At 40.8% G+C, this 15,726-nt stretch overlaps 1 protein-coding gene across 2 annotated transcripts in view; it reads right to left on the bottom strand.

Annotated features, from left to right (window-relative positions):
- Window positions 1-15,726, bottom strand: part of lpgat1 (lysophosphatidylglycerol acyltransferase 1) — a 78,692-nt gene that overhangs the window by 50,711 nt on the left and 12,255 nt on the right. The window lies entirely within an intron of this gene.

Here is a 15,726-nt window from a genome sequence, read left to right as displayed (position 1 = left end):
AAGTGAGGTAAGCTGTTTGTGATCCAAACTGAAATCCAATTTTGCAACTGACTACATCCTGACAACTCCCTGACAACTAACTGCCTGCCACATGTCTGATCTGCCTCAGAGCCTGGATAAGAGAGCAGGAGTGTGTTTCCATGCTCTTACATTCTGCACGTGGGTTGGAAAAATATGTATACCATGCTGCTAATGTGGACAAATGAGTCTCAGCCCACGTACAGAGCTTGGTTAAGATGATTACATCATTTCAAAGGAACATTTGCAGCCAGAGTGTTGGGCATTTTTCCGGTAATAGATTTGTCATCATGTGTATTAATCAACGTTAGAGGAGAATGACGAAACATCAGCAACATGGTTTGTAGAAGAGGAAGTGAGATCAGGGAAGTGGTATCATAATCACTTTCACTATAGAGCACCCTGAAAACCTTCAGATGCTGCTCTGATCAGTTGTAGAGCAGCCATGCGGTGAAACAGAAGATAAAATGACTCTACTAACTGTACATCAACAACTTCTTAGTGGGACTGCCCACAACTTTAGAATAGTAGTAGTTAGTTAAAGAAAATAGTCGACCAGTCTTTGTGTATTGTTGAGGCCTGTATGGTGAGAAAAATAAACATTGTGCACTAACACGGTTTAATGTTGCAATAACTACAGTGGCCCTGAAGTGCAAATCACAACGGCATATCAGAAAACACTTAGGCAATTAAGAAAACACAACAACATTAACCAAACTGGATGAAGTTGGTACCCTCGGGGGATAAGACTCGTCGTTGATCTTCCCGTTTGGTTAATGTGGTTGTGTTTTCTGAATTGTCAGTGTTTTCTGATTTGCCGTAGTGATTTTCACTTCAGGGCCACCGTAAATAACAATATGAAGTGCGATAAACATTGATACATAAAGGAGTGCACATTAGCTTTTACACACAGTAGATAAGTCTATCTGCTGTACATGTTTTATGTAACACCTCTGTTTGCAACATGTTTCTCCTGAATCCGAAACAAATCCTGAAGTGTTTTTTTTTACCACTAAATTAGCACCAATCAATCTGAGGGAAGCTAGCTAACAGTTAGCTTGAGCTTCATCTGGCTGCATCAAAATTGGTGAAAGAACATGGGCCTTCATTTAGCAGGTAAAATCTACACAGTCCGGACGAGAAAGCATCCCTTCTTTTTTTTTAACAGGAAATAACTTTTCTCTTGTATCACAATAAGTCCAGTTTTGACTATGTGTTGATCTCCAATGTCCAGATTGGGTAACTATCAAGAAATTGCACAACCCTAACATAATTTATAAAATAAATTGGTTTGAGTTCCAGGGCTGAAAGAAAATATTACTAACAAAAATGTAACACCACAAAACTAGAGTGAAATAAACTCAATTTCAAAACATGTGTTATAATGCATGATGCTATCCAGTTGTCTAGGGGGGTAGGTGAGCGACAAAGTTAAAAATGTCCCCTCCCCAGTCCCCAACCCATAGACGCATCTGATTTTCAGATTGATAAAGGCAACTCATTAGAATCAATACAGTTCACTAGGGGTGACCCCAAATAGTCGAATATTCAACGATTCGTTCTAACGCGCCTTAGTCGACTGCCAATCTCATAGTCGAATATTTGCATATGAAACGTGGATCATTCCATTCAAACCATGGGGGTGCTCAATGTCTAATTTTATATTATTTTCCTGTTTCCCAAAAAAATAGTGTCTCATTTAGCCTATTTTGATATAAATATAGACTTATTTCATGTAATTCAGAGAACAGCTCTTGAAGTGTTAAATCTCCTTAAAGTGGTAATTAAATCTCCCCTGGTAATTAAAGGTGGACCATTTAGCGGGGACCTGTGGAGCAGACGTACCCCAGCTGGCCTTTAAATCTTTCTACGTTCATGGTAGCTCAAAATGTCAGGAAATAAAACTTCAGATGATCCTAAAAATAGTGATGAAGATGAGGAGCAGCTTCATGAAGAGGGCTGTGAGATCAAGGATTACCGGACCACACAAAAACTGTACGAGGCCAAAAGAACGAGCAGGAATACCCAAAGCTGTCTGAAGCCTCAAAAACAATCCATAGCATCCCATCCACCTCCACGCCATCAGAGAGGATATTCTCAAAGACAGGATTTACAGTCAACAAAGCAAGGAGCGCACCTCTGCCCGTACACATGATGGTTTTCCTCACGTACAGTTTGAAAAGACTCAAGAGGACAAAGACGAGATGAATGACTGTTTTAAAAGGTACTGTTAACAGATTTAAAAACACTTTAGCTGGTTCAGGTTTGATTTTGAACATTATACAAATGTTTAGCCTTAAGTTGGACAAACTACCCTCCGCAGCGCTGCTCTCCGCTGTGCAAACACTGTTTAAATATCTCCTGATTCCTTATTCTATAACGGCGCGTTGTTCCATGTTTAATGGATGGTGGCCTTATTTGAGTTTTCTCTCCATCACCTCGTTGTTTTTGCGTGTGATATAGTTTTAAAAAATCTAAGTTTTATACTTATGATATTCTGTTGTCCCTTTTACTTTAAGCTACAAGTCTCTTAATTGCAAAGGGTTATGCGTAATATTGTCATGCGGTCACCATCATGCAGACTTTGGGTCAGTAAGGAAAAACAACAAACATTCGACTATTCGTCGACTATGGGCAAAATCTGATGAATCAGATTCGACTAAGCAAATCCTTAGTCGGGCTCACCCCTACAGTTCACTATATCAGTAAAATTAAGCATGTAATGGCTCAAGGCGAACAATAGCCTTAAGAACTAACAAACAAACTGCTTCTCTTTACAAATGTACTTAACCTGTAAAGAACAAATTGGAAAAAAATTAACTAAATGTAACTCCCAAACTTAACATGAACAGGAGACAATGGGTGTAAAAAAAGGGCAGCTGCTCAACCCCATCCAAGAAAACCCACTCTCAAATGAAACACAAAATCCTGTCACTTTAAATCCTAACCAAAAACAAACTAGATTACAAGTTCTAACAAAGTTTTGAAGGCTGAGGACAGAAAACAAGTGATACTGCTAGGATTCCAAGGATTTTTGATATGCTGATGACCTGATGATTTAGTTAGCTATACCCTAGCTCATGGCAGCTTATGAGTCAACTAACAAAGATTGATTGTCTAAGGTTCCTCCTTTGCTCAGTGCAGTGAACTCAATGCTATACTTGAACCTAGGCTAACCTGAGCACCTTCTGGTGACCGTTGTAACTGAATGTCTCAATCATTCAGTTTTATTTATAAAGCGCCAAATGGAAACAAAGGAATCCCAGGATGCTTCACAAAAAGGTCTAGACCATATACTCCTTTTTGTTATTTCAGGTGACCCAGTATGAGTAATCACTTGGCCTCACTTGATAACAATGGTAAGAAAGGGGCTCTGGTGGCCCAGCAGTCTAAGCGCCCCACGTTCAGAGGTTGCAGTCCTCATCGCAGAGGTTGCTTGTTTAACTCCCAGCCGCGACCATTTGCTGCATGTCTTCTCTCCACTCCCCACATTTCCTGTCTCTCTACAGCTGTCCTATCAATAAAAGGCAAAAATGCTCAAAATATAACTTGAAAAAAAACACAAAAAAAACAATGGTAAGAAATAACTTATTCTGATGAGTAGAAACCTCGAGCAGAACCAGGTTCATTTGTGTACAGCCATCTGCCAGGGCTGGATTGGCTGAGAAAGTCATGGAAAGAGATGTAACATACATCCTTGTAGAGATTGACTAAGAGTTGAGTTATAAAAATAGAAAATTCAAGGTGTTAAATCTTTTATGAAAGTACTCATTTTGTTTAAAGGAAGTAAAATATGAACAGAATCTTTTCCACTTGGTGTCATCAGACATTGCACTTGTGCACTCTTTTCTTTTCTTGATGGCATTCATTTATTTTTAGTAAAGAGCACAGCAGGTACTTGACACAAAGTCTCATGATTACGTTTTTCAGCTGAGAAAATTCACGCTGTTATCTTTGTCAAGTCACAACATCATCTGCGGACTTGTTGGTATAGGAGCTCCTTGTCTGAAATAACATTGTTCATTTGAATAAGCATTATGTTGTGTCTTCATCCTGTTAAACAGGAGATCAGCCTTATTAGCATGTCTACCACCCATAAATAATCCTCCCCTGTTCAGTGGAACCACATACGGCTGAGACCAGAACCAGGGATTTGTTGGCTGTCACAGAGATAAAAATAATTCAAAGCAGAATAGAGCTGCAAGCTGCAGTTCTTTGGGCCAAGTACAGGCACATCAAGCAGGGTACACTGCACACAGGTACACCGAGGTCTCATCTACCCACAGAACAATTTTGATCATGATCCGACAAAATGATGAGGAGATATGACTCATTTCCTGTTTTTGGGACTTGGCACCACAGCTACATTGAAATGTCACAGCCAAATAGTTTGGGTATAGAAAATTAGGCTGAATAAGAGATGCAGACACTAAATCGATGATAAGTCAGTCATCGTTCGTACATGTCAATCAGGAGAGGGGGTCTTGTGTGCATGCAATGGAGTAGGAAGCGTGGGCTTGTATTGATTGAAATGACAGCTTTAACTGGTGATGCAACTACAACAAGCAGAACACAGGAGACAGGACATCAGGGTTTCTGTGGGTCACAATCTGGCTTAAGGTTACCACTTTGAGCAAATAATATAAATGATCTTATGTAATTAAAGACACGTAACCATTCCTCAAAAACTGCCTTATATCATTTTTTAATCACTGAAGCAAAAATACACCAATCAGGAATAAATAAAGAGTCCAGCATGACCTACAGGGGGTTAAAAATCAGCATGTATCTGAGATTTACAACCTCAGATATGACCCACATTATGTGCAAATCAGAAGAAATCCCACCACCTGTCATCAAAAATGACCTTTCAAACCAAATCTTTCTGTACATGCCTGCACCCACCTGTCTCCCACGTGCTACTTCTTCAATCACATACCAATTTTTATTAATCTGCTTTCCAAATCAACCACAGCGCTGAAAGAAATGTCAAAACTTTTATGAAAATTACTGGTGACTCAAAACTCAGTCCCTCAGTTCTGTCAGTTATAGACAGAAAGCATTTCTCTCTCAGCGTTAGCACAAGAACTCCTAGCATCAGCTGCTAACACTTCCTCAGAGGGAACAATGCCTGAAGCTACAGGCAGTTTCATTTTCTAGGACATGCATCCAAACATTCATGAAACCACCTGTTCTGTAGACAGAGCTAACACCTCCCAGTAGCTGACATTTCTTTGAACAATTCAGCTTAAAGCTCCAGTGAGGAGTTTTTAGCTGGTTATGAAACAGACTGAAATTCATGCTGGTGCCTCTAAAAGGCAAAAAAGACCATCAATAAGATCAATAAGTCGTTTACTTGTTGTTGTCTCAGAGCAGCGATGCAGGGTAAAAAGGGGTTTACTGAAGCATTTTCAGACATGTTCCACAGCAAATATTCTTCATGAGTAGTACATTTGACTACTTAAGAGGAGCAGAATATTTCCATGAAGAAACAACAATTACACAAATACACGACAAAACCATAGACTGTATAAAATATGGATGTAGTATCCGTGACATCACCCATTTGTTTCTGAAGTGTTGTTTTGAGGCCAATCATCGGCAGCAGCAATATTTCTGCTGTCCAGTGATTGTTACGTAAAGAGGCGGGCTTTGGCCTCCTTGCCAACAGCTACAGCTACAGTGTTCCCGCCTGTCAATCAAGTCAGCTGTGCCTCTCATTGGAAGACTCGTAATCTCAATATCTTCGAAATTGCCGTGTTAGAAAAATATTCACCCCCCATACAGTGTATGCCGAGCAAGAAATGAGCTATCCAGACTACACTCGCCTTTTGTACCAGACTGTAAACATGTTTATTTCTGCTGTAAAGATCGCCTTTTTTGAATTGGTGTGTATGTGGTTTCTGGTACTTCCGGAGCAAGCCTCAAGCGGATCCTTAATGAACTGCAGTTTTTAGCACTACCGCATTGGACTCATATTTTTAGACCTGAGGTTGCCGCTTGGACAAAACCAGCACAACATTATTCTTTTTACCAGGAGTGGCAAAATTGGCAACAACCAAAAGTTCCTCAGAGGAGCTTAAAAGCTGCAGTGATGGACAATTGTGAAAAGTGTTCTCTGAAAGAATACTGTTTCTGTTCATTCGGTTTACAAGCTGTAAACTACTTCATCTAACCAGGCAACAGTGTTGACAGATATTTCAAATATTTTTGTACAAATGCGTCTTGTTATTTTTGCTGATTTGAAATGTATTAGTTTTTACAAACACTCAAGACACACAAATAATGACAATAAGATACAAAAAAGAAAACAGACAAAAAATGAAACAAAACAAAAAATAAATATAATTAAAAAATAAATAACTAAAATAATTTTTAAAATCGAATGTTCATATTTATGTTGAAATGCGTCTGTTGTATTTTAGTAAAGACAGACAGAAGCTGTGTTCACATGTACATCAATCTTCTGGGAATTTCCCCAAGTTGTGTTTGAAAGTTGTATGCAAAGAGCTGACTTCTTTATGCCTTGGCTTAACCCAGAATTCTTCCTTCAAGAACAAAGTAGCCTTTCTGCAAGAAGTCAGGGTGACCTGATGTGGGAACACAGCAGGAAGTCTTTGGAAAATACACTGGGATTGAGTGGGTGGGGGTGATAACGCCTAACTCATGCGAAACGGGCAGAGTGGCTCGTAACCCAATGAACAACAACACCCAAGTTTGAAGGAGAAGAATTAACAACAGCACGATAAAGACGTCGGCGCCGTCTATTTACACCAACCATGAATAGAAATGCAACCACTGTCATATTAGCACAGGTCTCTGTTGCTCTGTCTGCCATTATGTTGTCGACATCACACTGAGGCTTTCACAGCGTGCTTTTGATGCAATGCCCTGCTTTCTGAGACCCATTCCCAGAAGGGGGGACAGGGAGGACTTCACAAAAATTTGGGGGCAGAGGTCCTGAAAGTTTTTCAAAATGTACCAATGTTAAAGAGGCTTACATGCACGAGCACCGCTGCTTCGCGACCATATGATCGTGACTGATTAAAAACCGGTCCTCAGCACATTGTTTGTCTTTTAAGAAACAAACATGAAATGTACATGCAGGAGGCGGGCAGAATGGCAGGACAGGATTTGATTGGTTACATATTTTGGATCCTGATGGCAGGGATTGGTTGGTGTTTTTCCAGGTTTACTCCGGCTGTAGATGGCGTTTTTTTTTCACTCTTTTTTTAAGAACACATTATAGGTGTTTTTCTACCGCAGGACTTTACCCCAGAACTAGGGACTTTACCCCTGAACTACGTGCGTTTGGACCGGAGAAACCAGGGTCTAAATTTAGTTCAGGGGTAGATAATCTCCCCCCCTGAAAAGCCCCTGCTTTGGGGGTGGTACTTTTCAAAGGTCCTGGTTCTTTCGGCTGAATGGAACAGTGTTTGTGGAGTTTACATAGTTGTTGAAACGCAGGGGGAGTTCCTGGGAATGCACACTAGTTTAGTTATTTATCAAGATTTCAAAATATTATTGAATACATTTTTTTCTCCATACGTCACTGGCCTGATTTGCACAATCTACCCGGGACTTCAGCCCTCGGTCGAAACGCAGACAACACTGGGGACACAGGAACCTTTTAGTTCAGGGTAAAGTAGTTCTGGGGGCTAAAAGACCCTGGAACTCTTGGTTGAAATGCACATTATATGTTGGTTGCCATCGGGACATAAAGATCATTTTAAGCAGAAGAACAAAAAGTGCATCTAAACCTGACTACCAACCCCAGCTTTAACGTAACCAAGATCCATACAGTGGATTATAAAATAGACAAAAGGAATGTGCCTGAAACTAATACACTTTGATAAAAACACAAGTTAAATTAAAAAAACTGCGTTTGTATTGACGGAGATCACTGTAAAGGCTGAACCACAATGTATGAAATCAAAGCAGATTTAGCTCCAGTAACTTTATATACAGATTAAAAGGGAGCAGTCCACATCATCAAATTTCATCATCATCAATAACTGATAGCACTAGCAGCATCATCATCAGTCGGAGTCCAGCTCAGTAAACCCAGTCTATTGATTAAAATTATAAATGATGTGGTGATTCTACTCGACAAACAGACAATAGCCAGCGTCTCTATCAGTACCCACAGGAGTAAACCACCATTGGTTCTGCTCCTCTTTATTCCCTCATTTACATTGTCAGGCCTCAGAGCAAACAGGCCACTTTACTAACCACTCGCCTGTATCTGACTGTTGTTGAAATACACACAGGAGCTGCAACAAAAGGCAGATTCACAACAGCGAGATGAGGGGTGACAACAATAGTCCTCCTGGAGAACACATGGGCTGCTTTTGCAATTGAAATGCACTTAGACGGCTCTGCATGTTAACAGCAAACCGGGGAGGTGAAAGGTTTCTTTGGAGCTGCAGTCATTTAGCTGGGGAACCCCCCCGTGGTTCTGGGCGGGTCTAAGATGTAAATGTATCATCAGTAACGCCTCAGGGTGCAATGTGAGTGAGCACTTCCTCCCTATGGGGGAGTTCATGGCAGGATAGCTTCATTAGAATTCTTTGCAAAACACCCAAGTTTAAAATATTTGTTTAAGCAAAGGGCATGACATCCATGCAACGCTCCGGACAGCTACAGGAAGAAGGAATAGTACATTAATTTTATTTAATAAGACCCCAAAAACAAGAAAGGATTGACAACTAGTCTTTCAATGGCACATATAAAACATAGTTTTTTATAAAACTCCAATATAGCTTGCATTTCTGGGCCTATTGTTTTGTTACTGGGTGTAGTAGCTCTTAGAAGTGTTGACGTACCAGAATGCACTGTTTTTAATGTTTCAGTTCATGTAAGAGGAGCAAGCTTTTTACTGTAAAATCTCACTTTCTTGCTTTCACTACTGTTCTGTCTTATCTGCACTTAAGTACAAAAGAACAGGGGTCTCTTACACTCAGTCAGAATTTCACCTTCAAACATGAACTAAGGCTATGTTCACACTGCAGGCAAAAGTGGCCCAAATCCGATTTTTTGGGGGGTCAAGTGACCAGGTCAGATTTTTTAGAGGCAGTGTGAACATTCAAATCTGGCCCAAATCTGATTTTTTTCAAATCGGATTTAGACCACTTTCATATGTGGTCCTGAATCAGATACAGATCAGATTTTTTTTCAATGCGACCTCAGTGTGAACGTCCAAGGCAGATTTGATGCGCATTTGATACTTTCACGTCACTTTATATTGACACACGTTACAATTCTGTGCGGCGGTAGCCTTGCAAAAATGGAGGATAGCAATGATGGAGCAAGTCAATAGAGGGACAGCGAGGTCTTAGACCTTAGAAATATATGGGCTGACACTTCCTCCGCACCTGGTCCTTCATTCTCCGGCTCCCACTGCACAAAAACTTTGTAACAAAGGCGAAAATGCTGACTTCCTCTATGTTTACGTTTGTGAAACAGCTGCCTGTGACGTCATTGTTACTGTTCTTTTGCACATGTGGGGCAGTTCAGAGCCACAAACAGTTCAGATACAGGTCACATTATAGATGGTAATGTGAACAAGCAAACAAAAAATCGTATCTGAGCAAAAAATAGGAATTGAGCATTAAGCCTTGCATTGTGAACGCAGCCTTAGTGGACACTAAAGTCCCTTTCACACATGCATGACACTCCTGGACATTTCCAGACTTTATCTGAGGGGGCTGCATGTTTGGATGCAAATGAACAATTTTTCACCAGGTCTTTTTCCTGCCGGCCCCTGGTAGAATTTCTGCAAGAAGTCTCAGGGTAGGCTGCTGTGTGAACGCAGGAAAATGTACATAGAGGGTGTGGACAGAATGATGACATCATTCAAGTGGAGAAAAGTGTTTCTGCTTTATACATTATACAGCAGCAGGAACGTCCTGATATCAACACAGAAGCAGTCACCATTACCGAAGACCCTCCCTTCCCCTACACTTAAACCAAACCAGGTACATTGAATTCTGGAAGCCCGTCTGACAAAGAAAATCCCCCACTGTGAGGTGCAATGTGAATGGCAAGTTCTCGAAAATACCCAGGCCTGCATGTCCTGTAATTGTCTAGAAAATGTCAGGGCCACCTGTTTGAAAGGGACTCCGCTTTCTTTTTAAATCTGCAACGTCTTTCCCACACCAAAGTATAAAAACACTAAGGTCATTCACACTTCAGTCTGAGGTGAGCCAAAACCCATTCTGGGAAATGAGGGAAGTCAAAACATAAACTAAGAGGACACGAAGACAGCAGTGGGAAGTCAAAACAGTTTAGTTTTACTTTAAGAGAAGCACTCCTTGCACAGTTGGTGTCAACGTAGTGTGGGGGATAAAAGGAGTGTCCAGCTGAGCTGTAGTCCAGCCTGCCATATGGTAAAAGTCACGATCAAGGCTGAAATGACAGGTTTGTCTCAAAACAGTTGTAGAAAATTAACTGAATCAGAGCCTGTTAATGGTGCTTACAACAGGGCAGAGACTTTGCAAGTTTTTGTCCCCAAAAGTAAAAAAAAAAAAAAGCTCCATTTGAGTCCATATTAAAATGTCTACTTTCTCAGCAGAATTGAACACGTTTGGTGCTTAACAGATGTAACTATGTAACGATATAATGGTTACAACTTACAACAATTATGCAAATTTAGGGGTGTAATTTATTTGCTGAATAGATGAGTATGGTGTAGCTGTTCGCCAGAGAGCAAGGCTAACACGGGACTTCCACCAGATCCGTGTCCAGTCCATCTCCGATCCGCTGTGGTCCGGCTCCATGCTTTCTCGTCCGTCAACACCCACCAGTTGCATTTTCGGAATGCAGCACGGAGCCGGAACGCCGGACATCTGGAGTCATGTGACCGAGGTTTCCCCCGTGGCAATTACTGAATCAAGGATTCTCCTCCTCCTCTCCTCATCCATGTTGTCTTTATCAGCCTCTGAAAACCTCTGACCTGTTGACTCCAGGCCTGGCTCCGCTCTAAATGACATTTTGTTGTTAAGTTAAAAACGATGTAACGATAACAGAGAGTGTTTTATTCTGAAAATTACCCAGGTTTTTATTTTGTTTTGGTGCCTGACTTCCTTTCCCGCTCCATCTGCTCTGTGCTGAATTAATGCGTCGTGCTTCGGCATCCAGCAAAAATAGAGTTCTTGCGTATCTGATCCGTTGCGTTCTGACCTGCCGGATCAGAGATGCAGCCAGAATGCAACCGAGCGGAATCAAGTGGGGGTTAACAGTTTGACTACAATAGAAACCTATCAGATCCGGTGCCGTGACGGATCAGAGACGGATTCAGTGGAATTTTGGCCTTAAGGCCTCAACTCCACCTCTGAGCTTGTTTCTGGAGGAAGGAAGTTCACTGGAGTCAGAATTTCATATATGGCAACCCTTTGGGCCTCATAACACCTCTTCAGTCACCAACTGGTGATGTCACTGAGACTACACTGACATTTCATACGTTAAATAATGCAGATTATGCCATTTGATCTTGCAGGAACAAGGAGATTTCAGAAATAAAATGGCTGCAATATATCATCACATCAGTCATACACCACCAAATCTACAAAAAAATTACGTCTTCTTTGTTGAAAAACTGGGCATGTTTTTAAGAAGTGTAGACTGTACTGCATGGAGTTGTAAGAACCTACTGAACTGTCAGATTAACCGTCGGTGCATGACTCACAGAATAAAGGCCGAGTCATTTCCTCGACAGGACACTTTTTGATGACAAAGGCTGGAAGCTGGAACCCGCTTGCTGCTAAGCATTAAGCATGTTCAATTTAAGATTTAGTAATGAAATGATTATGTAGGAGTTATTCATTCAAGAGTCTTTGAGCTGATAGAGAGGGCATGGATGACAGCTGCAATAGCAAGTGTAATAAGCTCCTTATTGTGCATTACTGTATATTTCTATCATATCACATAGGAGAGAGATATCTGAGCCGATATACTGAGCATGGGATACAAGCAGGAGTATGTTCATCATTTTCAGCATGTGGTCTGTCATACGCTCTGACTGATGACTTCATGCAGGGGACAAAGGGTGCTTTTGAACATCCTCACAAGGAGATCTCCTTCAGGTAATAGGGATTTGTTTTAAAAATGGGATGGATTTGTTGGCATGTTCAATTTAGGCTTCTGTCTCACCTCAAAAGATCAATCCTCACGAGCCTGGGAATCGAGGGCATTCTTCTAGAAAAATGACACATCTGTGACACCTGACAGGGCCGTGCGGGGTGTACGTACCCTGGAGGCAATGTCATTTCACAGGGAGCATGCCTTCGTGCTCGCTCAAGTCCCTGTTGTTGCGGGAGACGAGCATAAATGATATCACTGAGATGGGTCATCTGTCAGAGAGAATACATTAGGGAAATTGTCTTTGAGAGATGACACAGTTAGCGCAGCAGGATGACAGCCATGCTGCAGGCACGCTGTCTAATCCGGTATCGGTGGTCAGCTAAGCGGTGTACAGCTGACCTTGCCGCCCATCGCTGCTCTTTGTTCTGCCTCTCTAGAGGAGGAGAGGGATGTGCCTTTACAAAATGTGGCAGTCTATACCGGAGTTCAGTCATAGAGGAAAGAGTCCAAAAAATATTAAAGACTCAAGTGACTAAACTGAGTGTTTTTAAGCTTTCTGGTCACTGGGTCAAACTGTGCATGCGAGTGTATGTGAGTGTAGTAATCTAATGTGGTAAAATAGATCTTCTAATATAGGTATTTTATTATTCGTGCATGTGTTGGCCAATAAGTGACAGAGATCTGCAGCACATAATGCTATTAAATGTTGCATAAACTCACACAATGCATACCATGGTGACATAACTCAAATACGGAGATCCTTTGTTTATGTCATGCGTTTGTTGAACAAGTGGTCCTTAGCCGTACGTGCAGCTCTGAAATGATGTAATGTTTACAATTTCAAGGGGTCGCCAAAAGTTCACAGAGACCATGAAGACAATGTCAATGTCATAGAGACGGTGTTTACCCCCATGGCAGTCTATGCAAGAGAGGTCAAATCATTTAGGAATACAAGCCCTCGTGGTCAATCTCACGGGGGCTTTGGGTAAACACTGTAAGACCAGAAGGGTTCATCCTCTGGGGATGTGATGTGGTTACAACATTTATGAAGATATGTCAAATAGTTCTTGAAATATTTCCTTTGATTTTTTTATTTTAAAAAACTCTTGAACGCTAATGATAGTCAACAAACCTAACCATTGAAAAGGCAAAAACCACATCACAATGATTTGTGTACAACAGATTTGATGATACTGAAATTAAAAACATGTTTACTACATATCTTAATGATTAGGTGATGAAATAAGACTCCTATAGATTCTACAAAGTCAGCCTACTATCACATTAAGAATATATCAAGGATTAAAGGACTTATATCTCAGCAGGATGCAGAAAAACTCATCCATGCATTTGTCTTTAGCAGACTAGACTACTGTAATGGGGTCTTTACAGGACTCCCTAAAAAGTCCATCAGTCGACTGCAGCTCTAACAGAATGCTGCTGCTCGAGTCCTAACAAGGACCACAAAAGTAGATCACATCACTCCAGTTCTTAGATTTTTATAAAGCACTGAATGGTTTAGGCCCAAAATACATTGTCTGCTGCTACTTTATGAACCATCTCGACCTCTGAGGTCATCAGGTACTAGTCTGCTTTCAGTCCCTAGAGTCAGAACGAAACATGGTGAAGCAGGGTTTAGTCATTATGCACCACATATCTGGAACACACTCCCTGAAAGCTGCAGGTCTGCTCCAACTGTCACCTCTTTTAAATCAAAGATTAAGACTTTTTTTATTTGCCACTGCCTTCCTATCTTAGCTTATTTTAGCTCACTTTAATGCTAATTTTATTTTTATTTCTAATATATTTCTATATGTTTCCTTTTCTTTTCTGTTTTAATATATTTGTCATTTTAATTGTGCTCTTTTATGCCTGTCTGAATGTTTCCAATGCTTTTAATGTTTTAATGTAAAGCACATTGAGTTGCCCTTGTGTATGAAATGTGCTATACAAACAAAGTTGCCTTGCCTTGCCTTACAAGGTCAGCTTTTTTTACAACTCAGAACTAAAACAATACCACAGCATTCATATGTATGATTCAATATGTCGGAAAAGCCTATCCGAAAATGTTCAAAGTTTCTTATTCACACACGTCTCTCACAGCCTGAAGTTTTCCTCGTCGGACGGGAGGTGCTCAGGGTCCTTAGGAGACAAGATGTGACAAAAAGGTCACAGTACAAGATGCAGTGTGATGTTTACAATAGATCCAAGATTGGGGGAAGTTCAGGAGAATGTGCTTGTTTATGTTCAGACACACAGCAGCCCACTCTGGAAAATTTCCGGGCTTTTGAGTTCATGTGTGAATACTGCATAAGCATCCATTTTTCAGCCTTGTAACTCCCATGTTAGGTCAATGGAGATAATGGTTCCCATAACCTGCCTCTAACTCCTCAGCTTGAATCAAACTAAGACCTCAATTAACCCCATGTTTTCTGTATCATTCACTTTAGGGGGATACATTTGGATCCACTACATAATGTGTTGTTCATCCATATCAATCGCTCCTTAGTCTCTCTGTACCCCATGGACTGAAACATCAGGCTCCACTTATGCAAACATGTTTCAGGTCCTCAGAACAAAAGTGATGCTAATTCCCATTCATGCTACTGCCCTCCTGACTGACCCCAAGCTGCAGAGCCATTATTCTCTGCTGGTTCAGACCAACGCCTTCCCTTGTGCTACAAGACATGACTGCATGTGTATCTAGACTAACAGTATGTTTCAATGCTCTATGCACATTAAACTTTAACCAAAATCTGCCACAGTATCCTTCTCCAAAAATAAAAGCTTTTAGAGCTTTTAAAAGATACAAGTTTGCATCTTTTTCCTGCATCTTTTCAAGGATTTCAGCCTTTGAATGAATCACAAGGATCACTCAAGAAATGTTAACATCAAATGAGCAGATGAAGACCTAATCGTGCCAACCAAAGGTCGATGAAATAAGAGACTCATAAAGCTGTAAACAGTCTCAGTCTTCCAGGTGCAGCAAAGATAATTCAGGGCGGTTAAGGAGATGCCAATCAAGTTTGATCTGTACACACCCACACAGTCCAGAGAATACGTCTAATCAGCCAAGTGACTGATAACACTTGTGTGGGTGCACCGCGGCTGTACAGAGGCTTCAACAAATGAAGAGCAGTTTCCGTTACAGCTTCAAAGTGAGATGGACCTCGTTGAATTTACTCCAGAGCCTCCGAACGCTCAACACATCTTTACAATAATCATTCTTGTGCTGGAACATCAACAGAACTGAAATCTATGTTGTGTAAGCTTCCTGCTTCAAAGATGTGATTTAGAGGTTTTTTTGAGCAGTAAAGAGGAAAATGAGGCAGAGAATCATACGTATGAATTAGGGTTGCAAAGGGATGGAAAGTTTCAGGTAAATTTCCATGGGAAGTTAAGCTGGGGAATTTTGGGAATATTCTAAATTGGAAACTTTCCATGGGAATTAACTGGGAATTGAGGGTAATTTAATGGAAACATTTATTTGTAATTAGAACTTTATCCAACAAAAACATGAATGTTGATTTAAATATTACTCATCCCTCCGACCCAACCCATTCAAAAAATGAACAAAATTGCAATCCCAACAAAGTTCCATTCGAAATGTTAAATGAAAAGAGTCCC

The sequence above is a fragment of the Notolabrus celidotus genome, chromosome 13, assembly GCF_009762535.1.
Source record: "Notolabrus celidotus isolate fNotCel1 chromosome 13, fNotCel1.pri, whole genome shotgun sequence".
Classification (NCBI taxonomy): Eukaryota; Metazoa; Chordata; class Actinopteri; order Labriformes; family Labridae; genus Notolabrus; species Notolabrus celidotus.
This window is presented reverse-complemented; position numbering and strand designations above follow the sequence as displayed.